Here is a 13,927-nt window from a genome sequence, read left to right as displayed (position 1 = left end):
ATGCGGGCGGTGGGGCGGGCGGGCGGGGCGCGGCCCCAGGGGGCGGCTCTCGGGGCGGGACGGGGACACCCCCGAGGCGGAGCGCCTCGCCCCACCGCCGCGGCCGCCCACACGCGCCGCCCAGCCCGGCCGGGACGCGCCTCTCGCCGCCGGCTCGGCCGGAAGGGAGCTGGAAGGGGCCTCCGAGGTCTTCTAGTCCGACCCCCTCCGCCTTGCCGGACAGATGGCAGAGGAAATCCGGGAACGAAAGTCCAGACGGATAGATGGGTGTTGCAAGTGCACAAGGTGTAAAGTTGCCAGGTCCCTGCAGTTGAACATAGAATCATAGGGTTGGGAGGGACCTCGGAGGTCTTCTAGTCCGACCCCCTGCTCCAGCCGGACACCCTCCACCCTTCCAGACAGATGGGTGAAGAATTCTGAGAACTGAAGAAGTTGTCTTAAAAATTGCCAGGTTTGAAGACCCCCTACAAGTAGAACATAGAATCATAGGGTTGGAAAGGGACCTTGGAGGTCTTCTATTCCGACCCCCTGCCCTTCCAGACAGATATATGGGAATTGAAGTTCAGAAGGTGTAAAGTCGCCAGGTTGGGAGACTCTATTCCATTCCAGACCAATGGCCTGTCGGGTCTCTTCTTGAAAAACTTCCAGTGTTGGATCACCCACAATTTCTGGTGGCAAGGAGTTCCACTGGCTAATTGCCCTCACTGTCAGGAAGTTTCCCCTTCATCCCACGAGTTGCTTCTCTCCTCGATCAGTTTCCATCCCTTGTTTCTTGTCCGGCCTTCGGGGAGGCTTTGGAGAATAAATTGACCCCTTCTTCTTTGCGGCAGCTCCTCCAGTATTGGAATATTGCTATCCTGTCCCCCCCACTTAGTCCTTCTTTTCATTAAACTAGACATCCCCAGTTCCTGCAACCGTTCGGCCTGTGGTTTAATTTCCGGGCCTCCGATCATCTTCGTCGCTCTTCTCTGCACGTCTTCCCAAAGTCTGTTTTCTGAGGTTTTCGCAGGTGTTTTGTAGGTAGGTCTTTGGTTATTCGGGTTTTCTTCCACGTAAAATTGGAAGTGTCTCGGCGACGTTTCGACGAAGTCTCATTCGTCATCTTCAGGCTTCAGCTTCGTGCTTCTAGGAGCAATGTGTGATCGCAGCTGTTTCTTCCTTTTAACTGCTGTTGGAGGTTTGAACTCACTAGCAGTTAAAAGGAAGAAACAGCTGTGATCACACATTGCTCCTAGAAGCACGAAGCTGAAAACACTGGCCTGAAGAAAACGAATGAGACTTCGTTGAAACGTCGCCGAGACACTTCCAATTTTACGTGGGAGAAAACCCGAATAACCAAAGACCTACATATATATATATTATGGTGACCCAACAATTGGCCTTGAAAGCCACCCATCTTTCAATGGCTGGGCTTGGGAAACTGTTTTCTGATAGGAATAAAATATATTGCGCTGAGTTGTAAATGCGAACTTCTGTGCCGTAAGAATTAAAATAAAATAAAATAAACCCAGCTCTGGCTTTGAGAAAAAACGGTGAGTAATGGCAGTCGAGGCAGGCGGGGCTCCAGAATCAGCCCTTCCTGGAATTAGCGGGAGCCACCTATAAGCCCGGCAGAAAAGCCGAAAAGCCCACAGAGACTCGAACCGCAGGCAGGCCTTGACCTGCTCTTGCCTCGCTCTTCTCCAGCATTTGTCCTCACTGGGCTCCCTGCGCCTCTTTTTTTTTTTTTAAGGACAGTTTAAATCCCCAGGCAGGAGCTGTGTCTGCCTTTTGTAAAAGTTGCTGAAGAGGCTTCTCCTCTTGCCTTCCCTTCCCTTCCCCTCCTCTTCCTCCTCCTTTCCTTTCCTTTCCTTTCCTTTCCTTTCCTTTCCTTTCCTCTCCTCTCCTCTCCTCTCCTCTCCTTTCCCTTCCCTTCCCTTCCATTCTTCTTCCACTCCTTTCCTTTCCTTTCCTTTCCTTTCCTCTCCTCTCCCCTCCTCTCCTCTCCTTTCCTTCCTTCCTTCTTCTTCCACTCCTTTCCTTCCTTCCTTCCTTCCTTCCTTCTTCTATCTTCCTTCCTTCCTTCTTCTATCTTCCTTCCTTCCTTCCTTCCTTCCTTCCTTTCCATACCTTCTTGCTCCTTTCCTTTCCTCTCCTCTCCTCTCCTTTCCCTTCCCTTCCCTTCCATTCTTCTTCCACTCCTTTCCTTTCCTTTCCTTTCCTTTCCTTTCCTTTCCTTTCCTTTCCTTCCTTCCCTTCCATTCTTCTACCTTCCACCCTTTCCTTCCTTCCTTCCTTCCTTCCTTCCTTCCTTCCTTCCTTCCTTCCTTCCTCCTCTCCTTTCCTCTCCTCCTCTCCTCTCCTCTCCTTCCTTCCATACCTTCTTCCTCCTTTCCTTCCTTCCTTCCTTTCCTCTCCTCCTTTCCTTCCTTCCCTTCCATTCTTCTATCTTCCACTCCTTTCCTTCCTTTCCTCCTCCTCTCCTCTCCTCTCCTCTCCTCCTCTCCTTCCTTCTTCCTCTCCTTTCCTTTCCTTCCTTCCTCTCCTCTCCTTTCCTTTCCTTCCTCCTTCCTCCTTTCCTTCCTCCTCCTTCCTTCCTCTCCTCTCCTTTCCTTTCCTTCCTTCCTTCCTTCCTTTCCTTTCCTTTCCTTTCCTTTCCTTTCATTTCCTCTCCTCTCCTCTCCTTTCCTTTCCCTTCCCTTCCCTTCCATTCCTTTCCTTTCCTTTCCTTTCCTCTCCTCTCCTCTCCTTTCCTTTCCCTTCCCTTCCATTCTTCTATCTTCCACTCCTTTCCTTTCCTTTCCTTTCCTCTCCTCTCCTCTCCTTTCCTTCTTCCCTCTATCTTCTTTTCCTTTCTATTCCTTCCCTTTCCTCTATCTCACTTCCCTTCCCTTCCTTTCCTTCCTTCCTTCCCTCCTTTCCTTTCCTTTCCTTTCCTTTCCTTTCCTTTCCTTTCCTTTCCTTTCCTTTCCTCTCCTCTCCTCTCCTCTCCTCTCCTCTCCTCTCCTCTCCTTTCCTTCCTTTCCCTCTATCTTCTTTTCCTTTCTATTCCTTCCCTTTCCTCTATCTCACTTCCCTTCCCTTCCTTTCTTTCCTTCCTTCCTTCCCTCCTTTCCTTTCCTTTCCTTTCCTTTCCTTTCCTTTCCTTTCCTTTCCTTTCCTTTCCTTTCCTTTCCTTTCCTTTCCCTCCCTTCCCTTCTCTCCCTCCCTCCCTCCCTCCCTCCCCCTTCCCTTCCCTTCCTTCCTTCCCTTCCTTCCCCCAGGAGGATCCTTGTGTGTCTCTCTTCCACATACCCCCTCCCTCCTTGCCTCCCACCCCCCTACCCCCTTCATTCATCCCTCCCACCCCAATTATTCTATTTTCTATTATAATCCGGGGGGGGGGGGAAGAGTCTCTTCTCTTGGTCCCTTCCAGCTCTCTTCTGATCGATTGATATGGGGCAATCCGGAAATCCATTTGCATGCCCCTCTTTCATCTTATGCATAATATAATATTTTGAAAAGAGATTAAGGCCCTAGAAAGAGCGCAGACAAGAGCGTCAAAGATGATCAAAGGCCTGCAGAACCAAAACGTACGAAGAACGGTTGCAGGATTTGGGTTCGGCCAGTCTAGAGAAAAGAAGAATTAGGGGGGACATAATATCAGTCTTCCAGTATCTGAGGGGCTGCCCCAAAGAAGAGAGGGGGTCAAATTTATTCTCCAAAGCACCTGAAGGCAGGAGAAGAAGCAACGGATGGAAACCCATCAAGGAGAGAAGCAACCTGGAACTAAGGAGGAATTTCCTGACTGTGAGGACAATTAACCAGTGGAACAGCCTGCCACCAGAAGTTGTGAATGCTCCAACACTGGAAGTTTTTTGCGAAAGAGATCAAACAACCTATTTGTCTGAAACAGTGTAGTTTCCCCCCCCCACTTGCCTGAGTAGGGGGTTGGGCTAGAAGACCTCCAAGGCTCCCTCCAGCTCTATTCTGCACGATTGAAATGGTCTAGGCCGGGGTCTCCTGCTGGAGTCCTAGGGGGTTGGACTAGACGACCTCCAAAGTTCCCGTCCCAACTGTGTTATCCTGTCTCCTCTTTGCCCCCTTCCATCCACCCGGATTCTCTCGAGGGCTATTCTGGGACCCTTTTCTAGGGTGGGGAATGTGTTTACGAGCCCAATAAACAACGGGCGGGCTTAATCCCGCAGCAGAACCGAGATTAAGCCTGGGTTGCGAAGGTTTCTTGCAGGCGTGCGTGGCGGCTGTGTTTTTCGAACACGAGTAAATTGGTTTATTCCTGAGGTAACTATATAAATAGCGAAGGGGAAACGCTTCCTGTTCCAAAGCAAATAATGAACTGCCAGCCGGTTGGCATCTGGCCACCGAACGGCAAAAGGACAAGCATGCATCAGGGGGCAGCTATGTGCAGCCGGGCCTCCTCCATGCGCGCCGACAGGCTGGCTGAAATAACTTGGCTCTTTCCCTAGAGCTCCCTTCTCGAACGGGGGCCTTTCAGTCGGAATAGAGCCGGAAGGGACCCTTTGAGGTCTTCTAGTCCAACCCCCTGCTCAAGTGGAAGATGTAGACCATTTCAATCAATCAATCAATCAGAATAGAGCTGGAAGGGACCCTTTGAGGTCTTCTAGTCCAACCCCCTGCTCAAGTGGAAGATGTAGACCATTTCAATCAATCAATCAATCAGAATAGAGCTGGAAGGGACCCTTTGAGGTCTTCTAGTCCAACCCCCTGCTCAAGTGGAAGATGTAGACCATTTCAATCAATCAATCAATCAGAATAGAGCTGGAAGGGACCCTTTGAGGTCTTCTAGTCCAACCCCCTGCTCAAGTGGAAGATGTAGACCATTTCAATCAATCAATCAATCAGAATAGAGCTGGAAGGGACCCTTTGAGGTCTTCTAGTCCAACCCCCTGCTCAAGGAGGAGACCCTAGATCATATCAATCAATCAATCCATCAGAATAGAGCCGGAAGGGACCCTTTGAGGTCTTCTAGTCCAACCCCCTGCTCAAGCAGGTGATCATTTCAGACAGGCGGCTGTGCAGTCTTTTCTTAAAAACCTCCGGTGATGAAGCACCCACAACTTCCGGTGGCAAGCCGTTCCACTGGTTAATTGTCCTCACAGTCAGGAAATTCCTCCTTAGTTCCAGGTTGCTTCTCTCCTTGATGGGTTTCCATCCGTTGCTTCTTCTCCTGCCTTCAGGGGCTTTGGAGAATAATTTGACCCCCCCCCCGCCTCTTCTTTGGGGCAGCCCCTCAAATACTGGAATACTGTCTCCCCCTAGTCCTTCTTTTCTCTAGACTGGCGAAACCCTATTCCTGCAACCCTTCTTCGTATGTTTTAGCCTCCGGGCCTTTAATCATCTTAGTTACTCTTCTCTTCACAGTGGGTTGGACTAGAAGACCTCCAAGGTCCCTTCCGACTTTGTGATTCTGTTTCCATCAGCTCCCCCTCCCCTCCTCCTGCAAGGCACCAGGCGCTCCCCATTCCCCTTCCCCAAATTTTTCATTGAACTCCAATTCCCACCCACCCACCCCCGTCACATTTTTCATTAACCCCTGATTTTCCCCTCCCCAAATTCTTTTTCATAAACTCCAGTAGAGTCACTCAGGTTTTTCCCCCCTGAAAGCTAGTAACCCGGTTGGTTTTGGAATTAATGATTTTCTCGTGCTGACTAAGCTGGGCAGTCTTCACCCCTCATCTACAATCATTAACCGGGGCACGAAAAGATTTGGGCTGCGCCCGGCTTCGTAAACTCACATTTCCCCCCCCCGCTGTTTTCTTCCTTCCACATCCCATCGGCTTTTTATATCCAGGCTGTTCGCTCTGGATTTTCAACCACTGCTTTTCCCCCCCAATAAATGCAAAACAAAGCCCGTGATGTCTATCTGGCTCGTAGCACCAGGACCGATTCTTATTTTATTCATATTTTTATTATTTTTTAAAATTTTATTTATGTCTTTTAGCTCTTCTACGACTGTAACCCACCCAGGGTGAGATAATAGGCGGCTAATAATTTTTACGAAGGAATCAAGTCAAGGCTAGGTGGCTCAGGGGCTAAGACACTGAGCTTGTCGGTCAGAACGGGACTGGCCTGATTTTTAAATGCTAAATTTTTTAAAATTCTTAAATCTTAAATTTTAATTGTATTTTATTGGGTATTTTATATGGTCAATTGGACGGTTTTAATTTCGGCCTTTTTGGAATAAGTTTTTTAATTGTTATTTTAGTGTGTATATAAATTGTTTTAATGCAGGCTGTACACCGCCCTGAGTCCTTCGGGAGAAGGGCGGTATAAAAGTCTAATTAAATAAAAATAAAAAATAAAAATAAAGAACGGTCGGTGGTTCGGCGGTTCGAATCCCTAGTCCGTGTCTCCTCTGCATGAGCCAGGGGGTTGAACTAGATGATCTCCCAGGTCCCTTCCAACTCTTGTTAAATTCTACAGACCAAAATCACATTCGAGACAGGGTAGCCCCCGACGTACAGCCAGAATGGAGCCCCAAATGTCAGTTGTTAAGTGAGACATTTGTTAAGCAAGTCCCGCCCTGTTTTATGAATTTTCTCACCGTGTTTGCTAAGTGAATTCCTCGCCGTTGTGAAATTAGCAACGCCGTTGTTAAGTGAATCTTGACTTCGCTGGTCAGAAGGTCGCCAGAGGGGGAAAATCACGTAACCCCGGGATGCTGCAACGGTCATAATTGTGAAAAACGGTCGTAAGTTACTTTTTTCTGTGTCATAACGCTCCCTAAACAAAGGACTGTGAGTCAAGGATTGCCTATATAACCAAATTATTACCAGCAATATTATGGAATATGATTACCGACACTAACCAAATCTCCGCGTTTTCTCGTTTTTAAAGAATGCCAAAGGTTTTCCCTCTTCATTTCCTTGAAATCTTTTTCTCATAAACGTTTAGCAGAAAGGTTTGAGTCTATCTCGATGCTCCAAATTGTTTTGTGTTTTGTTTTGTTTTTATGTGCCATTTCAGCCTAGCCGACCCAATTTTGTTTTGTAAGCATTTTTCTTCTCTTAACACAACACACTTTTGTTTAGTCTTTCCAAGAACACAAAGATCCTTGGTCCGACTTTCCCCCCAAATACCAATTTTTAAACGTTATCCACGTTGCAAGATTGTGCATCGAGGACGATTAATCAAACTTCCCACGATGCAGGGCGGTCTGCATCCAGTGCAGGCAAAATATTTCTTTAAAGAAGGAAAATGCCTACATTCCTCTTTTTCCCCCATATTATTTTTTTTTCTCTTTTCTTTGCCTCTCCTCAACTCCGGCTTTGCAGAGACAATTTTCCGAGGATATTTCTGAATTGGACAATGGTTTTGTTTTTTTCTGCTTGCATTATTTGGTACTCCGCTGAAGTAATTAAAGAAAAAAAAAAAGGACAAGTAAAATTGAAGAAGTAAAACAAAAAATCGGCAAAATTGTGCTGGGAATGGTATCGTTTCCAGCGATGGTGAAAGTGTCGTATTGGTTTTTTTTAAAAATGGAATATGTAGAATAGAATGGAGAAGAGAAGAGAAGAGAAAAGAAGAGAAGAGAAAAGAAAAGAGAAGAGAAAATAGAAGAGAAAACAAAACAGAACAGAACAGAACAGAACAGAATAGAATAGAATAGAATAGAATAGAATAACAGAGTTGGAAGGGACCTTGGAGGTCTTCTAGTCCAACCCCCGGCTTAGGCAGAAAACCCTAGGCCATTTGTCTGAAAATGTATATACAATGCACATGCATTGTATTTTGGGGGTTCAGACATGTGCTTTGGGCACTCGGTCCGGAAAAGATTAGCCATCACTCGCCTAGACTCATGCTGGCCAATTCCTAGTTAAGTCAATTGCATGCTGGTCTATTGCAGGGGGTCTCCAACCTTGGCAACTCCTCTGGGAGTTGAAGTCCACAAGTCTTAAAGTTGCCAAGGTTGGAGACCTCTGGTCTATTGCATCTTAATCCATTGACATGTTAGTCAATTCCATGTTGGTCAATTGCATGTTAAGTCAATTTCATTTTTAACTCCGCCTGGAGTTTCTGGCGAGAAATAGGCGTGGCGGTTGGGGTTGAGGGCAGGGCCCCGATTAAAGGCCACGCTGCTGTAACCAGATTCCTGCCCGCCCCCCACTCCTCCCCCCCCGCCCCTGAGAAGGGAGCTGGGCTAGATGACCTCCAAAGTCACCTCCCTTCTACGATGCTACGCCTTTGTTCTAGAACTGTCTGTGCATTCAGTTACGGGAAAGAGAGCCGAGAACCGGTTACACACACAACACCACCTCGGTCCTCGTTGGTTTCACCGGGCGTCGCGTCCTCCCTGCTCCGTAAACCGTGGTTTGTAAACCACCGCGTAGCCGGCTTCCCCCAACGACGCGGGCTTTCCACCAAAGATGGGAACGCAGCCGTATATTTTCGACTTGTTCCGTCCCTTAACGCCCGCTGTCGTTGAAGCCTTTTTTTTTTGGGACACTGCGGGAGAAACTAGGAAAAAAAGACCAAAGCAAACACATTTTTTGCCGAAAACAAGCAAGCAAAACAAGCTTTGTGCACAGACGCAAGGCACCCTGCGGGCCTGGCTGTTGATGTCAGACAAATTGCAAACACAACACATTTTGCTAGCTCGGATCCCGCTCTCTCCCTCCCCCCCCCCACATCCCCTCCGTGGGTTGGGCCACGGGCCACGCTTGGATTTCTGCAGAGAAACGTCCCCCGCCAGCGGAAAAATTCAACCTTGGTGGGATTCTGCCATTTGTTCCTAACTTCCCCCCCTTTCCCCCCCCCCCAGTTCTGTTGTATCATTGCAACGGTCACTAAATGAACCGTCGTAAATTGAGGATTACCTACAATGGGGGTGTAGAGACATAATTTTGTATTTATTTATTTTGTGGGGGTCGTGCACTGTACGTTGGAGGTGGTGACCCTTCGAGAGCTGTAGGCCCCGAAATTTCATTTTAAAGTATGCCGATTAGCACAATGAAATTATTATTCTGTTCTATTCTATATTTTCTATTCTATTTTCTACTCTATTCTATATTTATATTTTATATTCTATTCTATTCTATTCCTATTCTATATTTTCTGTTCTATTCTATTCTATTCTATTCTATTCTATTCTATTCTATTCTATTCTATTCTATTCTATATTTTATTCTGTAATTCTATTCTATTCTATTCTATATTTTGTATTCTGTTCTATTCTATTCTAGTCTGTTCTATTCTGTTCTGTTCTATTCTGTTCTATATTTTTATATTCTATTCTGTTCTGTTCTTTTCTGTTCTGTTCTGTTCTATATTTTCTATTCTATTCTATTCTATTCTATTCTATTCTATTCTATTCTATTCTATTCTATTCTATCCCATTCTATCCCATTCCATTCCATTCCATTCCATTCCATTCCATTCCATTCCATTCTATATTTTATATTCTATTCTATTTTATATTTTTCTATTCTATTCTATCCTATTCTATTTGGTATTGTATATTCCTATTCTATTCTATTCTATTCTAGTCTAGTCTAGTCTAGTCTAGTCTAGTCTAGTCTATATTTTCTATTCTATTCTATATTTTATATTCGATTCGATTCGATTCTGTATACCTGTATATAGAGTGGTGAGACTCAAATAATTTAACAACCGGTTCTCTGCCCTAATGATTTCTTCCAACAACCAGTTCACCAAACTGCTCAGAGAGTTAACAACCGGTTCTCCCCGAAGTAGTGCGAACCGGCTGAATCCCACCACTGAATCCCACCACCTTTATACCATTCTTCAAAAGGCCCATTGCCGACCACGAAGGGCAGCGGGATTTGTGAGCACCCCGTCATTCGGTAGCAGCGCCCTGCGGCCTTTCCGCTGGTGTCCCCCCCGCTCCCCAAACTCAGACCAAAGCCCAGAGACCCCCGATTCGGGTTCCCATGGTGTCTTTCCAACACAATTTGGAACCCGGGGCCTGGGACGCCCGGGATGAGGGGAATCCATGGGAGAGGTGGTGGTCTGTGTGTGTGTGTGCCCCCCCCCCACTTTCCCTCCGCCCTGTCCCGTCTCCTCACCCTCGCTGTCGGATTAACCGGGATCTCTTCTCACAACTGCAGAGTTGAAAAAGGAAGCCGGAGCTTCCCAGACGGCACAACACGATCTATTTTGGGTCGGGCTGCGTAAAAGCTTCCCGGCTTGGAAAATGTGACACGCGCCCGCCGAGTCCCTTTTGTATCGGCTCATCCACCCCCTCTCCCTCCCCAGAAACTCTTAATTAGCGGCCCGTCCTGTAACGAAGAAGTCCATTAATAAAAGGAATAATTATGCAGAAGGATTAGGCGGTGTGGGTGGGGGGTGGAGAGAGGGAAACAGGTGTCGGGTAGAATGCCCCTCCGTCTCGCCGGACAGATGAAGCCGGACGGCCAGTTCCCTCCGTGACTGGCCCGAGGGATAATCCGACGGACGGACGGATGGGGGGGTCCTGTCCTTTGATGCCACACACACACAAACACACACACACACACACCCCCCACGTCTAAGCTGTGTCCTTCTTTCGCTGGCTTGACTTTGCGGGATGGCAATTGTTGGAGTGCACGGCGATTTTTGCCCCCCCGCCTTTTTTCTGCTAGTACAGTACGGCCGCACTATCTGTACAGGCGATCCTCGACGTACGACCGTTCGCTTAGTGACGGTCCGAAGTTACGACGGCACTGGAAAAAAGGGGCTTTTTTCCCCCTTCCCCCCCCCACACTTAACGACCGTTTTTGGCGTCCCCGTGTTTACATTCAGATGCTTTGACTTAACGACGGTCTCGGGGTCGGGGCGAAACTCACTTAAGGAACGTCTCCCTTAGCAATTGGAGGGAAGTCGGAGAGTCGGAAGGGACCTCGGAGGTCATCAAGTCTGACCCTGCGCACTGTTGTTTCCCAACCTCGTTAAACTTTCTGACGGGGGGGGCATGGGACTCCAAATCCCAGAATCCTCCAGCCGGTCATGTGATCAAAATTCAGCTGCTTGGCAAGTGATTCGTATTTATGACGGTCTCCCGGAGTCACGCGATTCCCTCCTTTGGCGAACTTCCAACCGGTGCGACTCACCGGCAGGGATTCGGTGCGACTCAACGGCAGGGATTCACCATAACGATGGTTGGCTAGAAAGTTCGTAAGAGTGGGCAACGTTCCCGGCGGGGTCTCGCTTAGCAATAAAAACGGGCTCCCTTGCGGTCGTAAGTCGAGGACCACCTGTAAATAAGGATGGGCAAACCTCTCTAAGTCACGTAACAAACGTCTCACTCGGCGACAAAAAAAAACAAAACCTGCTCCCTTTTGGTCATAAATCGAGGACCACCTTATGGATAAGGATGGGCAAACTTTCCATAAGTCAGCGTTTGACCGACGTCTAGCCTAGCAACTGAAATGTTTCAACTCCTTTGGGTTTCCCCCCCCCTAATTTGCAGGCCCCCCCCCCCGCATCAGCAGTCCTCATTCAACGGCTGGGTTTGCACCGCCAGACTTTGAACTTGGCTCGAGTTCAACGCGTTAAATTTTAAATTTAATTTCGAGAACGCCTCTTTCCCTTTTGCAACCTCGTACTCGTATTCGTACGAGCCAAGAGGATCCTGGCCTGCCTGGTTTTAAGGCAAGCTCGGGAAACGGGTGTGAATTCCGATCCCGGCGTGCCAATCAGTCCAAAAAAAAAACCTCCAGCGTCAGGGTATTTACCGCAGAAATCTGTAATTCTATCTACTTGGAATGTAGTCTTTCCAGCTTTCGGGCTGCATTTGGGGAAAAAAAAAGACCGCAAGGATGCTGTATACCTGGGCCTAGCCCCGCCCCCTCTTTCTGACTCCGCCCACCGAACCCCACCTAGCTTTCTCTCTCTCTGCCAGCTTGGGAAGGTGGGAGGGGGGGGGAGAAACCTGTTTGTGGGTTCAGTCATAAGGGTGGGGCCCTGGCTTCTGAGTTTAATTTGAATTTAATTCCAGATTTTTTTGGGGCGGGGAGGGTGGGGTGGAGAAGAGCTCTCAAACGTTCTCAAGAGCTTCATAAACAGCAGCCGGGCGGTCCTCCGTTTACGACCGATTCATTTAGTGACTGAAGTTACCACGGCACCGAAGAAAAAGGGGCTTCTCGCCGGTCCTCGCGCGTAACGACCATCTCAGTACCCCCAGGGTTACGTGAGCCAAAGAAAGGGGTGGTGTTGGAAAACATACTCCAGGGATTCCTTGACTTACGACGGTTCATTTAGTGACCGAAGTTACAACAGCACTGAAGAAACAGGGGATTCTCGCCGGTCTTCTCATGTAACGACCATCTCAGGATTCCCAGGGTTATGTGATCCAAAGAACTGGGGGGGAAGGTTTGGAAATCATCGTCCAGGGAGTCCTCGACTTACGACGGTTTGCTTAGCGACCCTTCGAGGTGAGCACGGGACTGAAAAATAGTGACTTCTGACCGATCCTCGTGCGTAACAACCGTCTCTCGGCATCCCCGGGGGTCACATGATCAAAATTCGAGAGCGTCTATTTAACGACGGTTGCAAGATCCCGTGGTCGCCAAAGACAACCTGGGGAATGCTGGGTGGGGAACCGGCGACGTGATGGCTGGAGGATTCTGGGATTTGGAGTCCCGTCCCCCCCCACTCCCTGTCGTGAAGTTTAACAAAGTCGGGAAACACTGGAGAAACGGAAATCCCCGCCGTGTGGGCGGGGTCAGACTGGATGACCTCTGGGGTCCCTTCCAGCTCTCCGATTCCCCTCCGACTGCTAAGGGAGACATTCCTTAAGTGAGTTTTGCCCCGACCCTTGAGACCGTCGTAAGGATGAGTCAGGAGTCAAAAGCATCCGAATTTAAATCACGTAGCTATGGGGACGCCGCGTGGGGGGTCGTAAGTGTGAAAAACTCAAGTCTCTTTTTTTTTTCTCAGCGCCGTCGTGATTTTGAACGGACACTAAACGAACCATCGTAAGGCGAGGACCCCCTGCCAATTAAATTCCCCTTGACGTTGAACGAGCCAGCGTTTCAACGGATGCCCCCCCCCCCGCCTTTTCAAAACCTATTTTGATTCATGCACAAAAATTGGGGCAAAATCTGCGTGTCCTTTGTTACAAAAACATTTTTCCACCCCCACACAAAAAAACAGGCCCTTTTGGATTAACCTGCCTTAAAAAAAAACAAACCCCACCCCGACCCGTTCCTCAAAAGACAAAAAAAGTGCAAAAGTTAATTTGCAAAAACCATCCATTTTCATTGAAATCCTGGCTTGCTCCCCGTCTGTTCCCCCGCCCCCCCCGTTCGCCCAATAGCATCGCGATCAAACTCTGCGATAAGTTGGATTTATTATTATTATTTTTTTTAAAATTAAAAGAGGGAGAAAACACGTCGCTTCTTCCAAGACATAACTTTTCTTTATTTTAAATCACCATCATCATCTTTCGAAAGACCACCGACCCGCTCATCTTAAATTCAAGGTCCGCCGTCCCTTTTTATTTATATTATTATTAATTTTTTTTTTTAAATCGTTTTGTTTTGTTCTGTTTTGCAGACGAAATTAAACTTTTGCAGCCCAAACTTTTCTCCTTTTCTTCCATCCTCCCACAACTCTGGCCTTGATCTCCCTGCCAAAGGAAGCAACACAACAGCTGGTTGTCAGCAAGGAGGCTTGGGTGGCGATGAGTCAAATGTTGACGGGGTTGGTGCTCGACGGGGATGTTTTGTGTGTGTGTCTGTGTGTAGAAACAAGCAATGGCCCCATGGCTAGGAGCATGGTGGGGCAGAGTCGAAGAGAAGCGTGTGGGATCCTGGAAAGGAAAGAAAAGGGACCATGGAGGTCTTCTAGTCCAACCCCCTCCTGCACGAGGCAGGGGGTCTTCAGGCCATCCCCGGTCCAATTGCTTGTCGAGAACTTTCCAGCGATTTCAATTGTTGTTGAAATTGTTCTCAAAAGAAATTGTTCTCAAAAGTCAGGAAATTTCCTC

The 13,927-nt window shown here is 48.0% G+C and overlaps 1 long non-coding RNA gene across 1 annotated transcript; it reads right to left on the bottom strand.

The window, feature by feature from the left end:
* Window positions 1-6,339: 6,339 nt before the first annotated feature.
* On the bottom strand, window positions 6,340-10,136 carry LOC131187194 (uncharacterized). Its single transcript, XR_009152500.1, has 3 exons — window positions 10,026-10,136; window positions 8,256-8,457; window positions 6,340-6,661 (listed from the first exon to the last, which is right to left on the bottom strand). It is a non-coding gene; the product is annotated as an uncharacterized LOC131187194 (long non-coding RNA).
* Between the last annotated feature and the right edge of the window lie 3,791 nt (window positions 10,137-13,927).

The sequence above is a fragment of the Ahaetulla prasina genome, chromosome 18 (genome assembly GCF_028640845.1).
Source record: "Ahaetulla prasina isolate Xishuangbanna chromosome 18, ASM2864084v1, whole genome shotgun sequence".
Taxonomy (NCBI): domain Eukaryota; kingdom Metazoa; phylum Chordata; class Lepidosauria; order Squamata; family Colubridae; genus Ahaetulla; species Ahaetulla prasina.
The sequence above is the reverse complement of the archived record's forward strand: the minus strand, read 5'-3'. Positions and strand labels throughout refer to the sequence as shown.